Source organism: Xyrauchen texanus, chromosome 21, assembly GCF_025860055.1.
Source record: "Xyrauchen texanus isolate HMW12.3.18 chromosome 21, RBS_HiC_50CHRs, whole genome shotgun sequence".
Classification (NCBI taxonomy): domain Eukaryota; kingdom Metazoa; phylum Chordata; class Actinopteri; order Cypriniformes; family Catostomidae; genus Xyrauchen; species Xyrauchen texanus.
In genome coordinates this window covers 31,694,907-31,717,975 of record NC_068296.1, presented here as the reverse complement: position 1 = coordinate 31,717,975, position 23,069 = coordinate 31,694,907, and positions in this window count along the sequence as shown.

Below are 23,069 nucleotides of genomic sequence, written 5' to 3'. Positions count from 1 at the left end.
ACTGTAAAAGTGAACATAAGAGTCTTCATGTACTCCCGGCAGCAGAGCCACTGATGACGCAGTGGGCCAGTTTCGTTTTTGAAGGAAATGTGCCCCAAAACATACAAAAATGTGTGAATGTTTGTGCAAATCATTTTACACCGGACTGCTTTATGAATGAGTGTCAATATAAAGCAGGAATTTCAACAAAAAAAAATATTCTCAAGCATGGATCAGTAGCAACTGTTCGTGTTCCAGCTTTATATCCTGAAGATGTAAGTATTGCACTTTATATTTTGTGAATGTTTGCAAATCGCCTTTCCGAATGTGCTTGTTAGCTGATTCCACAGCTAATGCAGCTAAAGTTACCATTTTCTCTGATGCAAAAACGTGCTTGATGTAGTAATAGCAATTTTGATGGCGCTGAAGATAATTTCTAACTATTTTTCAAAACCCTCAAAAAAGTATTAATAACTACCACAGAGACTGTGCATCACCCGCCTACCTGTGAGAAGGTTAGCAGAGATTTATGCAACCCAATGTCTTAGTTTTTGGTGAGTCTCACAACATGACAACAGAGACTTTGGGATTAGGAAAGAGTGGCCCATCAGGTGTACACCTGATGGGCCACTCTTTCCTAATCACGAAGCCTTCTCAGCCCAACATTTCTTTTCTAACCAGAAGATTTGAAACAGAATAGTTTGGCAAAGTGTTTTGTTGGAGGACTACACCCACAAAGGAGAGTACTTTTAGAGTAGATCGAAAAGTTTATCCAACTTTGTGATTCTCTACCTGTTTCTGTTGCCTCTGCAGAAATGTCTTTCTCTATAAAGTAGCTTGAGCCAGCAAAGACTCACACATGTTGGATTAATTTACATACACAAAGAGATCATTGACACCTTGAAAATTGAACATCTCATCATGACATTTATTAGCAACACCCCTGAGAGCAAGGTCACATTTGGGGTCTTCAAGTGACAGGTAGGACATTTCTTAATAGCTCAAAGGTGCAGTATGTAAGATTCAGAAACCCTTGTTATTGATGACACCTGTGGCCATTAAGTGAACTGAAGCCAGCTACCTGTTGCTCGTGCTCGCGCTTGTGCACACACTCCACAGGGACTCAAGCGAGCGAGCATCGGCCAAAACAATGACATATGGTTCAAAGAGAACGTGATTCTCTGGCATCATGCTGACAGATGAGGTAGCATAATTATAATTACACAGTTATGATTGTTTTACTACAAACTTTTATACTAAACTAAAACTACTTATCAGCTAACATAGCATACAGCTACATACTGCCAAACTGTTCTAGACAGTTTTCAATTGCACTGCACTGTTATTTTGCACTATTGTATGTTTTGTATGTCATATGTTTACTACGATCAAGAAACCAGTGTATTTGCCTAAATTTATCCTGTATATCTGACTTTTAGTATAAAGAGAAGATCTTTGAAATTATTTGAAAGTTACGAAGCAAGATAGCTTGCAATTCGTCAGCATTAGCAGGCAAGATCAAGTTAGCTAGTATACTCAGATCAATCGTTATGGCACTATAATTCACATGCTTTGACGTTAAGTAAGCTTAACTGTCCAATAAGAAGAATGCCAATTCAGGGTCGGTTTTGATCCCCAAAACCAAACGAAGGTTCCTCCAAGGATCAAATGCCCTGCTGATGTTCACTCTAGTTTTCGCTCGACCGTGATCATGTTCCTGCTTAGCCAGATGGGATTCAGTAGATTTTTTATTATTTTTATTTTTTTTGGCTTAGTCTGATTTTGTGCGGGAGCCGGATGCTTGCTGGATTCCATCTCTAAGATAACAAATGAAAATTGTTACATACTGCACCTTTAATATTTTAGCATATGGCTTAATTTCAATTTTGTCTGAACAATTATATTGTGTTTTATGGTTATTTCTCATTCACACTGACACAACAACAGTTTTGAACATGTTAGAATGTAATGTAGAAGGCATTGGGTGGCTTAATTGCTGGTGACAATGTTACATTGCATTTTGTGTGTGTGTGTGTACGGTGATATACATGATACCCAGGGAGACACGTGGCTCTCTGATGCCCTCGTTGCGCGTGCATTATGTGAATATTGTCTACCTAAACTGCAAAACCCCTATTTCCTACGCCTATGCTTTTAATTTTTCTGGATTGAAAACTTTATATTTAAATGTTGGTAACCAGTTATTAAGTGGTTTATTTTTATCCTGATGACCACCAGAGGTCACCACATTGTTTCGTTGTCTTCAGTTGGTTTATGGGTTTTGTAGTTCTTATTAATTGTATTTGTTCATTGGTCCTGAACTATTATGAGAACACTGATTGGCCTGAGATGGGAGAACACACATGGAGGGACTACACTGACATCTCTCTGGAGAGTGAATACACTACAAGTGAGAATAATAATGCTTTGACTGCTGCGTTCCCAGCTCCAGTGGTCTTAACCTCAGTGGTCCCAGATCCAGTGGTCCCGGTGGTCTCATCTTTGGTGGTTCAGCTGACAACGCCCTATACATTGGCTGTTCCTCTTATCACGCTCCCAGCGTCCACGCCTGCCACTGTCCACAAATCAGCGTCTACACCTGCCCCTTGAAATTTTATAAATTTGCCCTTCAAGCTCTTCATGACTCTTCCCCTTGAGTTTCCCATGGCTCTGTTCCTTGAATCCTCAGCTTCCCTGGCCTATGTGCTCTCTATGTCCCCTAGTGCCTTACTCTCTGAGTGCCATAGTGCCTTGCTCTCTGAGTCTCCAGCTTTCAAACCACTGAGCTCTCAGCATCTCTATTGCCTGGACCCTGCCAGCTGACTCTGGCATGGCTGTGACATGGCATGGAGCTGACTCTGGCGTGGCTGGGACATGGTCTGGAGCTGACTCTGACGTGGCTGTGACATGGCCTGGAGATGACTCTGGCCGGGCTGTGACATGGCCTGGAGATGACTCTGGTGTGGCTGTGACATGGCCTGGAGCTGAATCTGGCTTGGCTTCCATGACTTGGAATTCAGGCTTGGCGGCCATGACGTGGGGCCAAGTCGTGGAAGGTGGAGCTTTGGTAGGCTCGAAACTATGTGTCCTAGATGACTGGGGAAAGACCTCAGTGTTCATGAACATGAGTAGAGTCTTGGGAGTGACCTCTGTGGTCGTGGGTATGGACTGAGACTTGGAAACGACCTCCGTGGTCATGAACATGGGCAGAGACTTGGAAACAACCTCCGTGGACGTGTACATGGGCAGAGACTTGGAAACGACCTCCGTGGTCGGATACATGGGCAGAGACTTGGAAACAAAAGCCCCTGAATCAGGACATGAAACAGGAACTAGAATCTCAAAATAAAAGACATGAAAACAAAACATGAACAAAAACACATCAAGATATGACATTAAGACATCACAAAGCTCCATTGCCCAATCTAGTGTGTGTAACATTTTATTTAGTAATAAACTTGTTTTTAATGTGTAACTGCTATTTTTTCAATAATTTTTGCTGAATGCTCTTACACTGACTAGGAGTATCTGGGTAACAAAAGGGAGAGAGAAAGGAGTGAGAGAGACGGGCTTGCCGGACCCGGACACGCATCGACTGCCCCTCAGCTCGCTGTCCTGCTTCCGTCTGTGATGTCGGGTGATGGCACTGGACCCTTCAGTCATCTGTTCCAGTTGCCGTTTGATGCAGTGTTCCAGAGCCTTCGGATCGAGCACTCCCTCGCCGTTGCGATCCTCAGTCAGCGCCGTGGACTCCTTGACAACGTGTCCATCCTTCCCAGGTTTCGGCCCCAATCTAACACTTAAAGATGGGAAAGGAGGAAGCTGGGACCGGCTTGACAAACACATAGACATTTAATAACATTTTCAGCATACAAAGAATCAAAAATACTTTGCTTTTCACGGCTACATCAAATCATAAAGACATTCAGACACGCGGACAAGCTTCGTACATCTCTCTCCTGTCTGCCACTGTCTCTTTCTCTTTAAATACTCCTGCCTCCCCTCGCTCTGCCCAGATGCGGCTCGGCTCCGGACTGCTTACCACATGGAGATTTATAGTAAAAACAAAAAGTTAAATATTGATCTGTTTCTCACCCATACCTATCATATCACTTCTGAAAATATGGATTTAACCATTCTGGCACACCCATTTCAGGTCTTGGAGTTTCCAATAATGCGCTGATTAGTTGAATCAAGTGTGTTTGATAAGGGAGATATTCAAAACGTGTAGTGTTGGGGGGCTCCAGGAATAGCGTTGGGAACCACCGCTAGCCAATAGTTACATGAATGCTACACATACTCGAGAGCAAAAAAAAATCGCTTCTCATATAGTCACCAGAACTGAATATTTAGGTGTTTTTGCAAAAAATTAAAAATAATAATAATAATTTGAGTATGCCCCCGGACACGCCTAGATACACAGTAAGTGTATATTAGTCAGATTTCTGTGCGTACCCGCTGATGAAATCCTGCAGGCACCCATGCCCTTGTTTGTGACTCCCTCTGCATCCTTAAAGCCTAGTTACATGTGAACTCTCCCAACCAGCACACTCTCATTCTTGTACATTAATTATATCAATTATTATTATTTAATTTATTTATTTAAATTTATTCTGGGATCCGCCATCGTTACAGCAGACACTCATTAAAACCTATTTACCTCAAAATGCCTTGACAGAACTCAATAAAAGATTTGTCAACTACATGACAAAAACAAATTGTCATATGAGGTAAGTTTTCATTTATACTCATATTCATGTTGTTCCAAACCCAAACAACTGACTTTCTTTTGTGGGTGGAACTCAAAAGGAGATGTCATGAATAATGATAGGGACTGACAGCCTTGCTTTTATTTAAACCTCATTAACAGCATCTACATTTTACAATGTATTCTCATATTCCACAGGAGAAACTAAATAATACAGGTTTTAAAAAAATATGAGGGTGAGTAAATGACACACTTTTCATTTTTAAGTCAACCAAAAGATAATGTTATGGTTTATTTAAATGTTGTATTGCACTTTCGTTTCAAGACATGACACTGTAACTTAAACTAAATCTGACATGACAGAAAAATAAAGAATCTAGCTGGAACCACTGAGTTTTGGAGCAGGTGATTCAAGTGCTCAAAGTTGATGGGCAGTACACATCTGAAAAAGATGGCAATAACTAATGAGTTATCACTGTCAGAACATGATGCTGTATTTTAGAAAGGGACCTCATAATAGTACCATCTAAAAAATTCTAATGAATATTACCTTACAACGGCTTTTATTAAATATATTAACATAATGTGAAGCCAAATTATTTGCAGAGCATATTTTGTAAACTGTGTAATATAGGGTATTCATTTATGGTTTGTGCTCTTAAGATCACAACTACTATGATTTTTTTTTTTTTTTTTTGTAAAAAGACTCTATCTGTACTACTGATCTTTTGTAGTGTCTAGTAGTATGTCTGTTTGGATCTGCCATGTAACATTAAGAGTAAAGGTTTTGATGACACATTTCGGTCAAGAAACTTGGTTCAAATTAAAATGGCAGACTCATACAGTCAGCCAGGTTAAAGCTAATGCTCAGGACACTCTACAAATGTGCAATTTTCAGCTGTTGACATTTAACAAGACACTAAACATGTTAATAACTGAGAAAAAATAATACGAACCTTAAGTCACAGTATTCATCTGATGGCGTCTGTTTCTTTAAAAGTTTAATTATTTGTGAATTCACTTTATTTTTGTGAATATTTTTACATTTAATTGTGGATCTTCTTTCTAATTGTAAATCTATTTCCATTTGTATGTTAATATGCAACAATTCTCAAATATCTCCATACATTACAGTTCCACTAATTTCTTTCATGAAACCAAACCCTAAAAGGATTACATTTTCTTAATAACACCACTTTCTTAAAATGAGGCTTCTCTATTTTTAGTTGAACATGTTAAGCATGTGCTTTGATTTAAAAAGAAACTGCTGCATCACACATTTCTTTGCCTGAATCTACGTTGTGGATGTATTCTTACATTGTGTGAATGACTCAAAATGAAAAATATTTCATTTTTAGTCCCTATAAATTATCCTCTGCCATTGAAGAGACAAACCATGATATTCATTAAAACCCAAAAGTTATACGGGTTTGGAATTACATGAAGATACATACCTTCTTTTAATACAGAATACATTGTGCTCAGCGAATAAAACCCATCTAAGGTTGTGTATGAAGCCAAAACATTGCTGGTGAAGCGAATAACATTGATCATCTCCTAACAAGGCCACTTATCAAAGTATGGGTAGATTAGATGGAAAGCGAACAATCAGTTCTTGTACTCAACAAGTTGAATGCAAGAGAAATGAGCAGGAGAAAAGACCTGAGTGACCTTAAGAAGGGCCAAATTGTTATGGCCAGACGACTGGGTCAGAGCATCTCTGAAATGGCAAGGCTTGTGGGGTGCTCCCAGTCAGCAGTGGTGAGTACCTACCAACAGTGGTTCAAGGAGGGGTAAACCACAAACTGGTGACAGGGTGTTGGGCACCCGAGGCTCATCGACGCACGAGGGCAATGAAGGCTGTCCCGTCTGGTCCTATCCGACCAAAGGTCTACTGTTGCACAAGTCACAGAACATTTAAATGATGGTTATGGGCGGTATATGTCACAACACACTGTGCATCACACCTTGCTGTGTATGGGACTGCGTAGCTGTAGACTGGTAAGAGCACCCATGATGACCCCTGTCCACCGTCGAATGCCTACAATGGGTGTGCGTGCATTGGAACTGGACCTTGGACAGCTTGTACATAATTTACCTTGGGGAGTGATGGCACCAGGATGCACTGTGGGAAGGCGACAAGCCGGTGAAGGGAGTGTGATCAATTTGACACGTGCCACCTACCTAAACATCATAGCAGACCAGGTACACCTCTTCATGGCAATGGTATTCCCTGATGGCAGTGGCCTCTTTCAACAGGAGAATGCGCTCTGCCACACTGCACATATTTTCCGGAAATGGTTTGATAAGCACGATGAAGAGTTCAAGGTGTTGGCTTGGCCTCCAAATTCCCCAGATCTCAATCCGATTGAGCATCTGTGGGATATGCTGGACCAACATGTCTGCGGATCCACCTCGCAACTTACAGGACTTGAAGGATCTGCTGCTAATGTCTTGGTGCCAGATACCACAGGACAACAACAGCATATAAAGCAGATGGTCATAATGTTTTGGTTCATCAGTGTATGTGCTATGTATTCTGCTTATTAGAGTATCAAATGGTTAGCTTAGCAACATGCTAATGTCAAACTCTTTTTAAATCAATTGTGAATCAGGTTGTATGTCCTCTGATGTTCAAATGAAAGACATGTAAATGTTGTGTGGCCTAAAGATCAAAGAATTCCAATAAATAAGGCTTTAAATAACTTAATTACAACAGGCAAACATCGTTGCAGTAGTGAAAGAGCTGGTGTGATTCTGTTGTATTGTAAAGAATCACAGTCTCTTAATGCTTTCAATACTGTTTCACCTCACTTGGATATCGACAACTCCCCTGCAGCTCATGCTAATTACTAATCAGAAATCTCATGAAGCTGTTGATTGATTTACTTAAGAGGGTGGGAAATGACGGCACAGTGTGTTCTGTGAGCTCTGATTGTTTGTTTGCGTTTCCTTAAAGCTGTAATTGGGTTCTCGATCAGAGGAAGGGAACACAAAGTAAAGAGGGAGATTCACGACAAGCTTTGTCAAGCACACACACTGTGCTTCAAGAGTGGAAAGGTTTCTGATTAACTGGGCTAATAATCCCTCTCGAGTTTGATGCAAGGCCACAGGCTTTTGGTCCGGACCCAGCTGTGGTGTTGTGGTTCTGGAGCAAACACAGAGATATTGCAGAAACAGTGAAAAGGAAACCATCTATGGTGAAAAATGAAGAGAGCAAAGGCAGTTATTGAAGCAACAGCAAGGAACCAGAAAAAAAGAGACAAAGGAAGGGAAGGGAAGAGTGATTTTGAGTGACACACGAATGAGTCAGGCTTATGGAGAGGGTCAAACAAGAACTGACGGTAAACACAAATGTAGTTTTTGCAAAGACAAGGTGGCTTTACATGTAAGATTTCCAGCAGACATGCAGTTCTCAGCATATTCCATTATATCATGTTGAACCATGTCAGCAAAGTTTAAACTGTAAGCTAATAAAATAGATAGAAATTCATAAAGTGTCTTAAAGCAGTAGTAGTGAACTACACTTATGAAATATCTGGCCTTTCGTAGGATACTAGGATCTCCCAAAACATAAGCCATCTAAACACATCAGGTTAATCTGCAACAAGGGTCATGTCAAGTGGTTCACCAAGAGTCATACCTGATATAGAGAGTTTCCTTCAACTTGACTGTGTGAGGACTAGAATGCTTATGTGTAATAGTGTGCTTTTGTGGATATTCACAGGAGGACTTGTTCTCTGCTATCCGCTTTAAGCCTGTGAAGAGCTCGCTAAAATGTGAAAAAGTCGCTCTGTGAAAACTGACACCACACACTGTGCTTTCCAGAATCTGATTGTGCTGTAGATTACTTTAAATGCTTGTGTACAGGAGAAATTCTAGGCTTGAACTTGGCCCTAAAGGATTGTTTTATTTGAGAGGTTGCTTTGAGTTCAATTACTTTCTGCCTCTAACAGAATTTAGAGAACCTTTACTAAGTCCATTCTCTAAGTATTATCAGTGAAAACCCCCATTGTAGCAGGCATTGCTGATCAGCTTTAATAAAAAAGAAGAAACAATATAAACACAAGCAGCAATTATCATCCGAAGCATGAGAGAAAATGACCAAAATTGCAAACAAACAAAAAAAAGAAAAAGAAAACGGATCTGTCAGGGTTACTTTTTAGGTATGGCATTGCATTACAAAGGATTAGCAAAACAAAATGTATATCTCCAGTTTAATTATGGCACTTTTCCACTGCACGTTACAGCCTCATCTCTACTCCACGTTTCTGAGCTTGCATTTCCATTGCAGTTTAGTGCCATCTCAACGTGGGTGGGATTATAGACTAATCGTCAGAGTTGCACCGCCACTACTGCCTTGACATCATCTTAAACACAAAACAAACTGACCAAAACAATAACACAACCGCTAGCTGTTAGCTACTAGCTCATTATGCTGCATAAAGCTGTTGTTGCATGGTGATATTTTTACACTAGTGTAACAGTTAAATTGTCCTGGTTGTTTTAGAAGCAAACTTCCAGTAGCTGGTCAACTAAATAAAGTGCATTTTTCAAGCAGAGTATAACGTAACAATAAATACCATCCTCCATCGTGGTCCAGGGCACTCTCCCTCTGATTGCTCGTTTAGATAGCGTCCATTTGGTCTAACCACTTCCACTTTTTCTTGATGGTTCTGTAGTCACTTTTAAGTTTTTTTTACTTTTCCCTACACTGTTGGTAGGTCCGGTGGTAGCCGTGTGCGGCCAATAGCTAAGATACTTCCTGAGAGACTTTATCGTTTAGCTCATCGCTAACAATTGGACAGTCTGCACCTCGTTTGTTGACAACGGCGTGGTTTTGCACACAGCAATTTCTTTTTTCACAATTCAAAAGTCATGTGAACAAATGATACTGTTATTGCTGTTGCTAACTTTAAAACTAGCGTGTCGGAAATTCAGTGACGCTGATAGTGTCGCTTCTCCCTGACCAATCAGTGATCTGCAAGATGTTGACGTCACATTTAGTATCGGCTCGGCTCGCTTGGAACCTTGACTGAGGTGGTACTAAAAATGGTATCAGGTACCAGGTACTATCCACGGTGGAAAACCCCAAAAAAGCAAGCATAATCGAGTTGAGTTGTACCGTGTAGTGAAAAAGCCCCTTTAGAGTCTAGACCACTCTTCCAAGACCATATCTGATTCAGATTAAATTTGGCATGTATCATTTACAGAACTTCATGACAAAAAAGTATCAAAATAATTTGGATCCTTGAAACTGCTTAGGCAGCAAAAAACGTCCTAGACACACCAAATTTGGTAGGATGGTCCCAAATCTGTAGGTAGCGGTGTAATACACACTTTCATAGTTTTTGAACTGTGTGGGCTAATATTTAAATCGGATTAAACCCTCTGATTCACTGTATCAATTGAAACAAAACTTTTATTCACACAAACTTTTGCAAGTATCATCTAGAGGCCCTCATGACAAAAGTTCAAAATAAAAATCAAAATAATTTTAATTAATTAAATCATTCAGAAGATATAGGCTGATAAGTGAATTTGGGCCATGGCCAAGCAATGTATTGGCTTTTATCTTCTAAACACTTTTAGGGCAGAAGAAAAAGACAAAGAAGAAGTATTAGTAGAAGAAGATATACATTAGAGTTCCAGCATCTTCAGTACTTTTAACCCTAATTTGACTCACTCTGCTGGAAGATAAACAGCTCAAGTGGTTTTGTGTGTTTTGGACACCTTTTGGCTAGTCAGGCTGAGATATGCCAGCTAGATAAACTAAGCGATAGCTTGGCCAGACTATGAGACCAGTTTCAATGAGTTAAGACCAGCAAACCAGATAGGGCTAATTTAATGTTTGCTATTTAACAGGGCAGTCCAAATACATAGTCAAACATTGACCAGAAATTAGGGGTTCAAGAAGTTGTGCACCACTGAAATTTAGGCAAGTCTTCTAATTATCCTAACAATTCAACATCCTCCTACATTTACAGTCAATATATGCTATCTCTCTGAATCTTCTCACTACAATTCTCGTAAAACGCTCTGGCAAAAATCAAGGCGATTGCACTCCTAGTTACACACTGATTCTCCTACCGCTCGCTGCAACCCTCTATTTGTCACTAACAGCAGGAAAACAGATTGTTTTGTGCATAGCATGGGACAAAAGGCTTTATTGTGAGAGTTCAGCATGATGGAGTAGAACGGTCGTGACAGGCCAAAAAATGACTTTTTTCTAGTGCACGTCTTTCATGTTGCGATGACAGCTTGTCGATATGTACTCTTATTCTATTTGCAAAAGTATATTTTATTTTTTTTTGCCAGCAGAAATATTGGCGAAATGTCTGTGGTCAGTGCGGATGTGTCATCCATTCACAGTAAACCTTTGTTTTGTTGAAAGGAGAAGTAGTGTATAGTTTTATTGTGGTATTTGCAGTGATGACAGGGAAAGTGACCTTTTGTATTGGAAAGGAGATTCCAAGAATTTTGTACTTGAGTTTCTGAGCAAATATAAAACCAAAACATTCAAACTAGACATTGCTTTGAAACTATGAACTCTTAATCTTAGGTAATTTCAATTTAACTTGGATTGAAGATATCGATAAAAAAAATCAACAATCGATTTAATTTTTACGAATCAAGTGAATAAATATGCAAAATCTGATGTCATTAAACTGGATATATCCGATAATTTCCTAACATATACTATTAGGAAAATAAGAAGAACAGGAAGGCACTTGAAACATAAACCGCAACTATCCTCAAGAATTCCTAAACGCAAATTAATGGCTTATAATAATGACATTAATTCAATAAATTGGACTGAAATAGTGAACAGTGAGAATCCAGATGAAATACATCTGGAATACATATTTTGTTTATGACACAATTGATACTGAAAAATGTGTAAAGTCTACAAAAGACATACTACACTGAAAAAATAACTTATTCTCAATCTCTTATTACAAATGCTGCAATGAATCCCCAAAATTTGTGGCAAATATTAAATTAGATTACTGGAAATTCTAAACAAGTAAATATTGAAATAAAAAGACGGAATAATATTATCTACGATCCTCAGTTAGTAGCAAATGTATAACATAATAAATGTATTTCTTCATTGGAGGAATTAGCTAGTAAAGTGGTTGAATCCAAACATCTACCAATTAACCCTTTAGGCTCTGAAGGTGTTTTTTCTTTTTTCTTTATTAAAGATTTCCTGTTTCAGTAGCATACCCCAAATTAAAAGGGCCATTGCTGCTGAAAACAAAAACAAAACAAATTAGCCAAACATTTTCTTATTTTACATGTTTTATCTCTGGGTGTAAATAAGGTTTCTTTAAAGAAAAAGAAAAAAACTGCTTTTGTTTTGTTCTCAATCATGTCAAAAGTATCGTCTAGGTTACGTATGTAACCTCAGTTCCCCGATGGAGGGAACGAGACGTTGTGTCAGAGAACGACACTAGGGGTCTCTCTTGAGCGCCGATATTCACCTCTGTACTATGAAAAAAGGCCAATGAGAGTTGGCAGCCAGTATTTGCATGTCCCGCCCCCGGACATACGGGTATTTAAGCGGCGCAAATACGGGAGTTCATTCAGGATTTTTCTGAGGAGCCGGAAATGGTCCGGCCACAACAGGGGCTCGGCTCAGCGACGTGGCAAGGGGGACACAACGCCTCGCTCCTCCATCGGGAACTGAGGTTACATACGTAACCTAGACGTTCCCCTTCTGTCGCTCTCTTACGCTTGTGTCAGAGAACGCACACTAGGGGTCCGCTTAAAAGCGCTATGCGCTGAGCCGCGTACGCGGATCCGCTGATACAGGAGCGAGCAGGTATTCCTACGTGCAGAACGACCAACTGTATCAGGCCGCACGCACTCTTCCCCAATGCCCCATTTAAGCCATCAGGATTCCTTATCGTTACCCTGGAGGGGGAACAAGGTGACGGCCGCCAACATGGGAACGGGCCAGCCTGGCTGGGCCTCTTTTCTCTCTATGTTTCTCGCGATAGAGCAACTACGGCCGGGCCCTTACACGCATTGAGGGAAGGGGGTCTTAGCCCTTATTAGGGTGGAGAAGACCCTGCGGAGGCCACACCTACCCGGAGGGGAGGCAAATTTTGAGTGGCAAATACATCGCATGGCCTATACTTAGGTCTTATGTGAACAGTAGTGCGGTGGTAGATCCAGCCTCGCAGAGGGGGAAGCATACAGCACGGCACCCGAGGCAGCTGTAACTGCCTAAGGGAAACACGGAGTCAACTCTCGTGAGGGGACAGAACCGTGGTTTTACATACAGGGGAGTCCGAACAGGAGGCCTTACCTGTGGGGCCCCTATACCAGTACAGGGTAGCTAGTGGTACCCGCAGTGGTTTGGGTCGGCGAGTTCCTCCAAGAGAACTGCGACCACGAGGGCTAGGGAGGAGCCAACCAGTGTCCCAAGCCTGGGATCTCCTGGGAAGAAGGCGCACTGTTTCCCTGGTTAGGGGAAGGGCGCTGGGTGCAAGCGATCCACCCGGTCAGATCGTCGGCGTGCCACCGAAGTTCTACGGGCTCGGTACCTGAGAGAACACGGGATCTAAACTGACTCAACTCGGAGATTGTAGAATCTCGCAAAAGTGTTAGGTGTTGCCCAGCCGGCAGCTCTACAAATGTCTGCTAGGGCAGTGCCCCTAGCCAGTACCCATGAGGACGCCGACACTCCTTGTGGAGTGGGCTCGGACCCGCAAAGGGGGGCACGGCCTGGGTGTGATAAGCCAGGGAAATGGCGTCGACAACCCAGTGGGCGAGTCTCTGCTTGGAGACAGCATTCCCTTTCTGCTGTCCCCAAAGCAGACCGAAGAGCTGCTCAGAGTGTCTGGCTTGCTCTGTGTGCGGTCCAGGTAAATACGTAAGGCACGTACTGGACACAGCAGTGAAAGGGCTGGGTCTGCCTCCTCCGGGCAGCGCTTGCAGGTTCACCACCTGAACCCTGAAGGGTGTGGTAGGAACCTTGGGCACGTAGCCCGGTCAGCGGTCTTAGGATCACGAAGTGTCTGCCGGACCGAACTCCAGGCAGGCGTCGCTAACAGAGAACGCATGCAGGTCCCCGACCCTCTTGATGGAAGCGAGCGCGATCAGCAGGGCGGTCTTGAGAGAGAGGGCCCTGAGTCCAACTGAGTCAAGCGGCTCGAAGGGGGTCTCCGGAGTCCCATCAGGACGACCGAGAGATCCCAGGAGGGAAATAGGTTAGGCCGGGAGGGAATCATCCTCCGGGCACCTTTTAGGAACCTGACGATTAAGTCGCGTGCTTGCCAAGAGACTTGCCGCCTACCGTGTCATGGTGGGCTGCGATAGCAGCGACATACACCTTGAGGGTGGAGGGGACAGCCTCCTCTCCAGCCTCTCCTGAAGAAACACGAGCACTGACCTAACTGCGCACTTCTGCGGTCTTCGGCTCGGAAGAACACCAGTTCATGAACAGACGCCACTTCAGGGCGTAAAGATGCCTGGTCGAAGGGGCTCTGGCTTGGTTAATAGTGTCTATGACGGCTAAAGGTAGGCCGGCTAGACCCTCCGCGTCCCGCCCAGGGACCAGACGTGGAGTTTCCAGAGGTCTGGGCACGGGTGCCAGAGCGTGCCCCGTCCCTGAGAAAGAAGGTCCTTCCTCAGGGAATTCGCCAGGGAGGGGCTGTCATAAGGAGCGTGAGATCCGAAACCCACGTCCGGTTGGGCCAGTAGGGGGCCACCAGAGTGACTTGCTCCTTGTCCTCCCTGACCTTGCATAGCACCTGTGCAAGAAGGCTCACTGGGGAAAAGCGTACTTGCGCAGCCCCACGGGCCAGCTGTGTGCCAGAGCATCTGTCCCCAGGGGAGCCTCTATGAGGGCATACCAGAGTGGACAGTGGGAGGTTTCCTGGGAGGCTAACAGGTCTACCTGGGCCTTGCCGAACCTGTCCCAAATCAGCTGGACCGATTGGGGGTGGAGCCTCCACTCTCCGCCAGGCAAGGTTTGTCTTGACAGCGCGTCCGCTATCACATTGAGGTTGCCGGGATGTGAGTGGCGCGCAGCTACTCCAGTCGCTGCTGACTCCAAAGGAGGAGACGACGGGCGAGCTGTGACATGTGGGGAGCGTACTCGCCTTGGCGGTTTATGTAAGTCACCACCGTGGTGCTGTCTGTCCTGACCAGGACATGTTTGCCACGTAATCATCGGAAGAAATTTCTTCAGGGCAAGACGAACGACCAGCAGCTCTAGGCAGTTGATGTGCCAGCGCAGCGGCCTCGGTTCCACCGGCCTGTGGCTGCGCCCGTTGCACACGGCGCCCAACCCAACTTGGAGGCGCCGGTTGTAACCAGAACGCGACGGGACACCTGCTGCAAGGGTACCCCTGCCCGTAGAAAGCAGAGGTCTGTCCAGGGTTTGAAGGTTTGGAGGCAGGCAGTGGTAATTTCCACGCCGCGTGTGCCGTGGCGCCATGCTCGCCTCGGGACTCGAAGTCTGGAGCCAATGCTGAAGTGGTCTCATATGCATCAACCCCAGTGGCGCGACCGCCGCGGAGGATGCCATATGCCCCAGGAGCTGTTGGAAACGTTTCAACGGGACCACGGTGCCTGGCTTGAAGGAAGCGAGGCATTTCAGCACTGACTGAGCACGCTCGTTGGAGAGACGTGCTGTCATTGAGACTGAGTCTAACTCCAAACCGAGAAAAGAGATGCTCTGGACTGGGGTGAGCTTGCTCTTCTCCCAGTTGACCTGAAGCCCCAGCGGCCGTGGTGCTCGAGCACCTGGTCTCTGTGTGCGCATAGTAATTCCTGCGAGGGGCCAGAATGAACCAATCGTCAAGGTAATTGAGTATGCGTATGCCCGCCCTCATGAGCGGGCAAGAGCCGCCTCAGCGACCTTCGTGAAGACGCGAGGGACAGAGACAGGCCGAAGGGAGGACCTTGTACTGATACGCCTGGCCGTCGAACGCGAACCGTAGAAAGGGTCGGTGCCGAGGGCGAATTGAGACGCGAAAGTACGCTGGCCCTTCAGGTCTACCGCTGCGAACCAATCTAGATGCCGAACGCCAGATAGGATTTGTTTCTGGGTGAGCATTTTGAACGGGAGTTTGGACAGGGTCCGATTGAAAACTCGCGAGGTCCAAGATCAGTCGTATGCCGCCACCTTTCTTGGGTACAACGGTAAGGGCTGTAGAAACCCTTCTTCGCTTTCGGTTGGAGGGACAGGCTCTATCGCGTCCTTGATTAGAAGGGAGGCGATTTCTCAGCGCAGGGAGAGGGCATGTTCGCCGTGCACTGCGGAGGAACGAACGCCCAGGAAGGGGGCGGAGACCTGGCAAACTGAATTGCGTGAATCGAAGTCGAATGGTCCGGTGCAGCCAGCGTGACGAGCTGGGCAGTGAAAGCCATGCCTCTAAGCTCCGTGCTAGGGGCACCAAAGGGACGAGTATTTTAGACGTACTCGGCGGGCTTCGCGAGCGGTGCGGAACAGGTAACGCGGCGTCGTGAGGCGCTGTGGCGTCCCGAGGCTCTGGTGCTGAGAATAAACTCAAAGCACTTACCTTGTTCCGCGCACCGGCAGGGGCGGGTTCGTGACTGAGGAGGAGGTCTGCTGGCGTCCTCTGGACTCGCCTGAACCGGCCGTCCGGGGAACAGTCGTGGGCTGAGGGCGGGGACACCGCGTCCAGGAAGCCAGGACTGTCGAGGCCTGAAGCAGAGTGCCGTGAGAACGGCATTTTGCGGGCCAGGTGACCCAGAGACAACAAGGAAATAGCTCTATAGTGTGTAAAGAATTTAACAAAAAATAAATTCTCCTTCCGGCCCTCCACCGGGGACGGAGTGGTCTTACCAGCTCCGGAGCTGTTGTCTCGGTCTCTGGGTCGGTCATCTCAGGGGTGCCTGGGAGCCTTCTGGGTCCACAAGGGGGCCCGTGAGACGATGGGCGCCCAACTTCTGCGGGGAGCTCGACGCTGGGGCTGAGAGCTGGGCCCACTCACTTGTTAGTTGAGGCGGAGCACCACTTTCTTTCTTCCTTGAAAGCCGCAGGAGGGCCCTCGGCGAGCAGACAGGGCATGGCCCCTGGCGCAGGTTTGCGCCAGGGCAGGATGTGTGAAAAATAGCCCTCGCCTGTTTCTTCACCACTGAGGACTGCCTTTTTGGGCGAAGTCGCCACGCGGCGTCGCCGAATGGACGGAACTGGGAGACGGGGCGTTTGAGAAAGCGTGCTTCGTCTGCCTCCTGTACTGCCTGTCCATCGTTGTGTTTCTGGACCACGGAGTGTGCATCGCCTGTTTGAGTGTAGTTCCTGCCGCACGTCAAAAACAGGACTACCCAAGTGCAAATTTTGAAGTGCCCTGGCCCGGTGGACTTGCAGGAGGGGCCATGGCGTGCAGGGGAGCGGTCAGGGACCGTTCTACCACCGAGGGTAGCGAGGCGAGGAGCGAGGAAGCTGGGCTTGCTCAGCTCGTCATGCACATCCGGGAAGGGTCCCAGGGGCGCGGCTGTGAGCGGCGCACATGCCCGCGGAACCAATTACCCGGGAAGCATAGCGGACCTTCGTGCGTCAGGCTCAGACTGGGCGGGGACCCGAAGGTGGCGGCCCAGGCGAAGTTATCCGCCTCGGCGCCGCTGTTACGCTCTCCGATGCAGCGGTGATGTCATCATCCAATGCCAGGGAGCTCGAGGGATCGGACGGCAGGCCGTTAAGCCGGCCGCACTAATCCAGAGCTCGCGGGAAGCCGGCAAGCGTGCCGGGAGGCGGGAGGTTTCGAGGGATTTACCCGGCAAAGCGTCCCGTTATTCTCCCCAGATCGTTCTTCATCGCCAGCGCCTGCCTCAATCCCGTAGGAAGGAGGCGAGGCGCGAGGGCGGCTGAAGTGGCTCTCTCACTACAAGAGAAAGCAGGGATCGCAACGCTGCCGCGGTTATGTTCTCGCACTGAAAACATAACCCATTGGAGAGAATGCTCATCCCGAGCTCGGACGGAAACAAGCAAGCGTCGCGGGGAGGCGGGGGTTTCGAGGGGTTCACCCGACGCAAACGGAGCCCGTCATTGCCCCCAGATCGTTTTCATCGCCACGGCGCCTGCCTCAATCCCGTAGGAAGGAGGCGAGGCGCGGCTGAAGCGGTTTTTCTCACTACAAGAAAAAGCCTACGACCGCAATGCTGTCATGGTTATGCACTCGCACTGAGAACATAGACCATTCATAAAAACGCTGCCTGCGTGTAATCGCAACCCAGGAATGCAAGGCAGTTTTTATGACCGTCAGAGGTGGGGAGAATCACCGCATCCAGAAACTACACAGAGGCGGAAAACCGTCTTTAAAAAGACGCGCCCTGAGAAGGACGCTCAACGCCGCTGTGTTTTGCTCTTTAGAGGAAATTACTCTTTTAAATAAAATCACTCTTTTATGAATGAAAGACTCGTGAGAGATCTTTCTTATCTGCAACTGTCGATGCGCTCAGGGGCAGGAAGTGCACAGCCGTGCAAACAGGAGAAAGCCGCTGTTGTGCGCCGTAGAATCCAACAGCATGCAGCAGAGGATAGCAGGAACTCGGTGTGTAATACGCAGCAGTCTGCAAACACGCACCATCGGCTCGAAGAAATTTTCTGAATGAACTCCCGTATTTGCGCCGCTTAAATACCCGTATGTCCGGGGGCGGGACATGCAAATACTGGCTGCCAACTCTCATTGGCCTTTTTTCATAGTACAGAGGTGAATATCGGCGCTCAAGAGAGACCCCTAGTGTCGTTCTCTGACACAACGTAAGAGAGCGACAGAAGCGGAACTGAGAAACATCTTGATACGACAAAGCAATAAAAATTATAGCATTTCAAAAATAATTTATTCTAGTGTCCAAAAACGTCTCTATGTGTCCAAAAATGTCTCCAAACAAATGAAACATAATAACTGTAGATAACAACAAATTACACATGCAAACACAACAATGACTAAAGGTCTGCATAGCATGGAGACATGATTTTATTAATGATTTATTAACAATAAGTTTAATTCTGTGCCATTTGTGACATCATTGAGTCTGTGTCATGTACTTTGCGGCATCTCCTGGGGGCCATATGTAACACTGAGCGTCGTATGGATTATCTAATTATCTATGCATCCAATTACCTTGTTTGATGCCTCGTTTGAAAGATAATCACTAAGTAATGATATGTGACATTGTATGTTCCATTTATATTTCATGAAGTTATAAGCAAAAACGTGGTATATAAGCAATTTCAATATAATTGCAAATTATATTTACTAAGCTATTACTCACTATATTTGATCAGTTTGGTGTTTTTACTGATTGCAATAATATGTTATTATAATTTATTTAAATAAATTATCAAAATGGAACATTTCTGTTCCCTTTACAAAAAGCTTCACTTTGATGCTGCACTTTTGCTAAGCGCTACGGGGAACAACTCTAGCTGTGAACCGAGCTGAATAATGTGTGAAACACGTCAATGAACATTGACCGGAATTTATAGCCTCGGCTGATGTAATCATTAGATGCACCTGCGGCCAGGCTATAAATGGATACGTCACCAGGTGTCGTCAGAAATTCTTTTTTCAGAGCGATTCTGTTTCTGTGTGTTTCACAAACCCTGTCAAAACTTTCTTTCCTCTGTTAGAAGTTAGAATCAGTTAGGCAGTGTGCAGTGAACATTGTTCTCTTTTGTTTAGAAAAAGTGAGAATGACTGAAAGCCGCAAACGGTGCGTGTTCCCCTCTTCTCGCTCTATAGCTGAAGAGGACACACATCAGTTTTTGCTCTGTTTGTTTGGGGGTAAGAGCACGCTGCTCTCGCGTTGCAGCAGGGCGGGTGCGAGCACTGCGATTTGCTTTAACAGGCAGAGTGCATCGTGCTCGCCTCGCTTGCTTCCAGGAGTCAGCACTCACGAAAAAAAAAAAAAATAGTTCGTGGGGCTCTTGCATGGATTTGGCTGAGGAGCAAGAGACGGGTTGATCCCTTTCTCTCACTCTCTCCCCAAACCCAGCTGGTCCTTCACACATGATCTCGACGCTTCTTCGGATCATGAGGTGGATCGCGATTCTCTTCCCGCCTCCGAGCTTTCCGTCTGCGATAAAATGTTGTTACTCGTGCGGTTGCCAGATTGGACTGGCCACGCGAAAAAGAGACCCCCCAAAGCTCCAAATTAGGGGATATATTTTATCTTCCAGTCTAAGAAAGGGAACGCCTCATGGGTCCCTTCCCTTCTTTGATAACCTCCATGAAGAGCTTTTTCGCTCATGGAGAACCCCTAAAAAAAAAAAAATAAAAATAAATATTATATATGTATATATATATATATATATATATATATATATATATATATATATATTCTTCCCGTGTTCGCATACCCTCGACGTCATTATATTCGACTATCGTGGGTGCTGAGGCACGGCGGTATTCAGTGATGCCGCCGGTCGAAGAGACGCTTGCGGGCTATCTCTCGCTGGGCTCGGCATCATCACTTAAGAAGCCCTCTCTCCCCTCAAAGCCTTGTAGGACAACCTCCACTTTAGGGGAAGGGCTTATCAAGCAGCAGGTCAGGCTGGTGCTGCTCTGCACACTATGCTGTTTTACAGGCGTACCAGGCTGACCCCCTGGATGACCTGAGTGTGGGTTCTGCGCTTGACGAGCAAGCCTCAGACCCGCCTCGGTCCTGGCTCAGAAGCAAAGCGTGGCGAGTCGTGCTCCTCCTCCCAGGGATTGGGGACAGTCTCGCCGCCCTCGCCAGCCCCCGAAGCAAGACAAAAAAAGAAAACCCTGATGGTCTTGCACCTAGATTAGGGGGTAGCTCCCCTCAGGACGGGGCGCGTGCTTCACTTCACCCCTCCCGGTACCCCCTCAAAGCCCCTCCATTCCCGCCACCTCTTGGTGTTTCGGGTTGCAGAGGCTTCCATCAAAATTGGGTGTTTTCGCTGTTCCTGCATTTTATTCAGGACGCGAAACACCCGACAACCCCTCAACAGGAAGCGTTAAAATATAATACCCATCTCAGAGATCCTGGCAGCGTGGAAACTTCTGCTGGATATATTCTTTTCTGTGGGTATTATAAGGGCGTCAGGATTTAATTCACTCGCCGCTTTTCCGTGTTTCAACGGCGTGTTCTCACTACCGTAAACCGGATTTCTTTTTTTGTAAAAACAAAAAACTCAATCTCCTGGTTAAAGGGGCCATGGTATGTGTTCCCCTTCCAGAGAGAGAGTTAGGTTATTACACTAAATACTTCCCGTTACCCATGGAGGGTGAGGGGTGGCGTCTGGCTTAGATCTTAAAGCTTGAACTACCCATGGGTGTTCAAGTCCAAGATGATGCCTGTCAAGACGGTCGTGTCTCAAGCCCTACAACTCGTTTGGCTGGTCACCATCGATCTTATGACGCACTTCTATACTTCATTTAGAAGTTCTGCCACAACATGGAAAGTTCCTGAGGTTCACTTCTGGGGGCGAAGCCTTCCAGGGTCAGGTTCTTTCACCCAGCCTAGCCCTTTTTACCCGCACATTCACAATGCATGATGTAGCGCTGGCTACCGGGGCATCTGCATTCTGAATTATGTAGACGACTGGCTGATCGTAGCGCAGTTCCAGGAACTGGCAGTTCAGCACAGGGACATCGTCTTAGCTCATCTGTTTCTCTGGGGTTGAGGCTCAACGCCAAGAAAAGCATCCTCTCTCCCACTCAGAACACTGGCAATCGGGGCATCGTATGGAGTTCAATCACAATGCGGGCACAACTGTCTCCCGCTAGTATTGAGTCCATTCAGATCACCCTGAGCAAAGTCAGGCTAGGTCAAGGTTGCACTGTTATCAGTATCAACGATTTCCAGGTCTCAGGGCGAACGCGTCCACGGTGATCCCTCTGGACCTTCTGCTCATGAGACCGTTTTTGTTGTGGCCAAAAGCCAGGGATTTCTTCCAAGGGCCAAAACCCCTAGGTTAAATAGGGTTCACGCCTCAGGCTTCGTTCCCTTTCTATGTGGTTCAGACCCCGGTTTTCTGCCTTGGGTCGCACTCTAGGTGCGTCTTGTTGTCGCAGGCTGCTAACGACAGACGCCTCCCTGATGGGCGGGTAGCGGCCTTAAGTGGTCGTCCAGCTTAAGGGGATAGGAGGGTCAGTCAGCTCGGTTGTCACAGTCACTGTCTCGGGTTGATGGCTGTATTTCTGGCCCTGAAATACCTCCTCCTGAGGCTGCCATGTCTTGGTGCGGGTGGAGAATACAGCGGTAGCCTCTTACATAAATCATCAAGGAGACCCACGTTCTTGTCAGCTGTATTTCTGACACGTTGGGTTCTCCTTAGGGCCCAGGGCAAGCTCCTGTCACTCAGGTCAGTTATATCCCTGGATGCCCGTATATGGGAGCAGATTTACGGTCCAGACAGCAAATACCAACGGGGGAGTTAAGAACTCCACCCTAAGGTAGTAGTTGCCCAGAGTTCGCTGGCCGAACAGGGCTTGGTTCTCGGAGCTTATCTCTTCCCTCAACGGCTCGCCTTGGGCGATTCCGAACAGGAAGGATCTTCTATCTCAGGCACAGGGCAATATTTCATCCCTGCCCCAAATTGTGGAATCTTTCATGTTTGGCCCCTAAGGGTACCAACTGAGGGACACAGGGCTCTCTCCTGAGGTTATCGAGACCTTTTTAAATGCTGGGCTTTTTCCACTTGGAACAAGTTTGGGTGAGATCTTAGGGCAGAAGAGGACCTCTTCGCCTCTATGAATAGCGCAATGTCTCCTCTACTTCTCCCTGAGTCACCCAGCCCCCCTTGGGTCTGGAAGTTAAGTCACATACATGACCCACGCGCATCTGTATGCGTTTCTTTCCCCGGTTTCTCTGCTCCCAGGAGTCTTGGCCAATGTTCACCAGCAACAGTCTTGCCTCCTACTTATGGCGCTATGCTGGCCGAACAGGATATGGTTCTCGGAGTTAATATCTCTCCTCTACGGTTCGCCTTGGTCGATTCCGAACAGGGAGGACCTTCTTTCTCAGGCTCAGGGGACATATTCATCCCAGGCCCGAATTGTGAAACCTTTCATGCTTGGCCCCTGTAGGGTACCAACTGAGGTTCGCAGGGCTTTCTCCTGAGGTTATCGAGACCATTTCAAGTGCTAGGGCTCCCTCCACTTGGAACTGATCTGGGTAGATTTTACAGGGCAGAAGAGGACCTCTTCGCCTATGTTGATAGCGCAATGTCTCCTCTACTTCTCCCTGAGTCAATATCCCCCGGGGGGCTGATCGTGGTGGCGCATACACGGCACTAATGTGCCTGCATGCGTTTCCTTCTAATAAGTTCATATTACAGAACCAGCTAACTGCCAGTTTGCTTCAGTTTTGGAGTCTCTGTAGAAAGAACTGTCAGCGGGCACTTGCCTCACCACTGCCAGGTTCTATG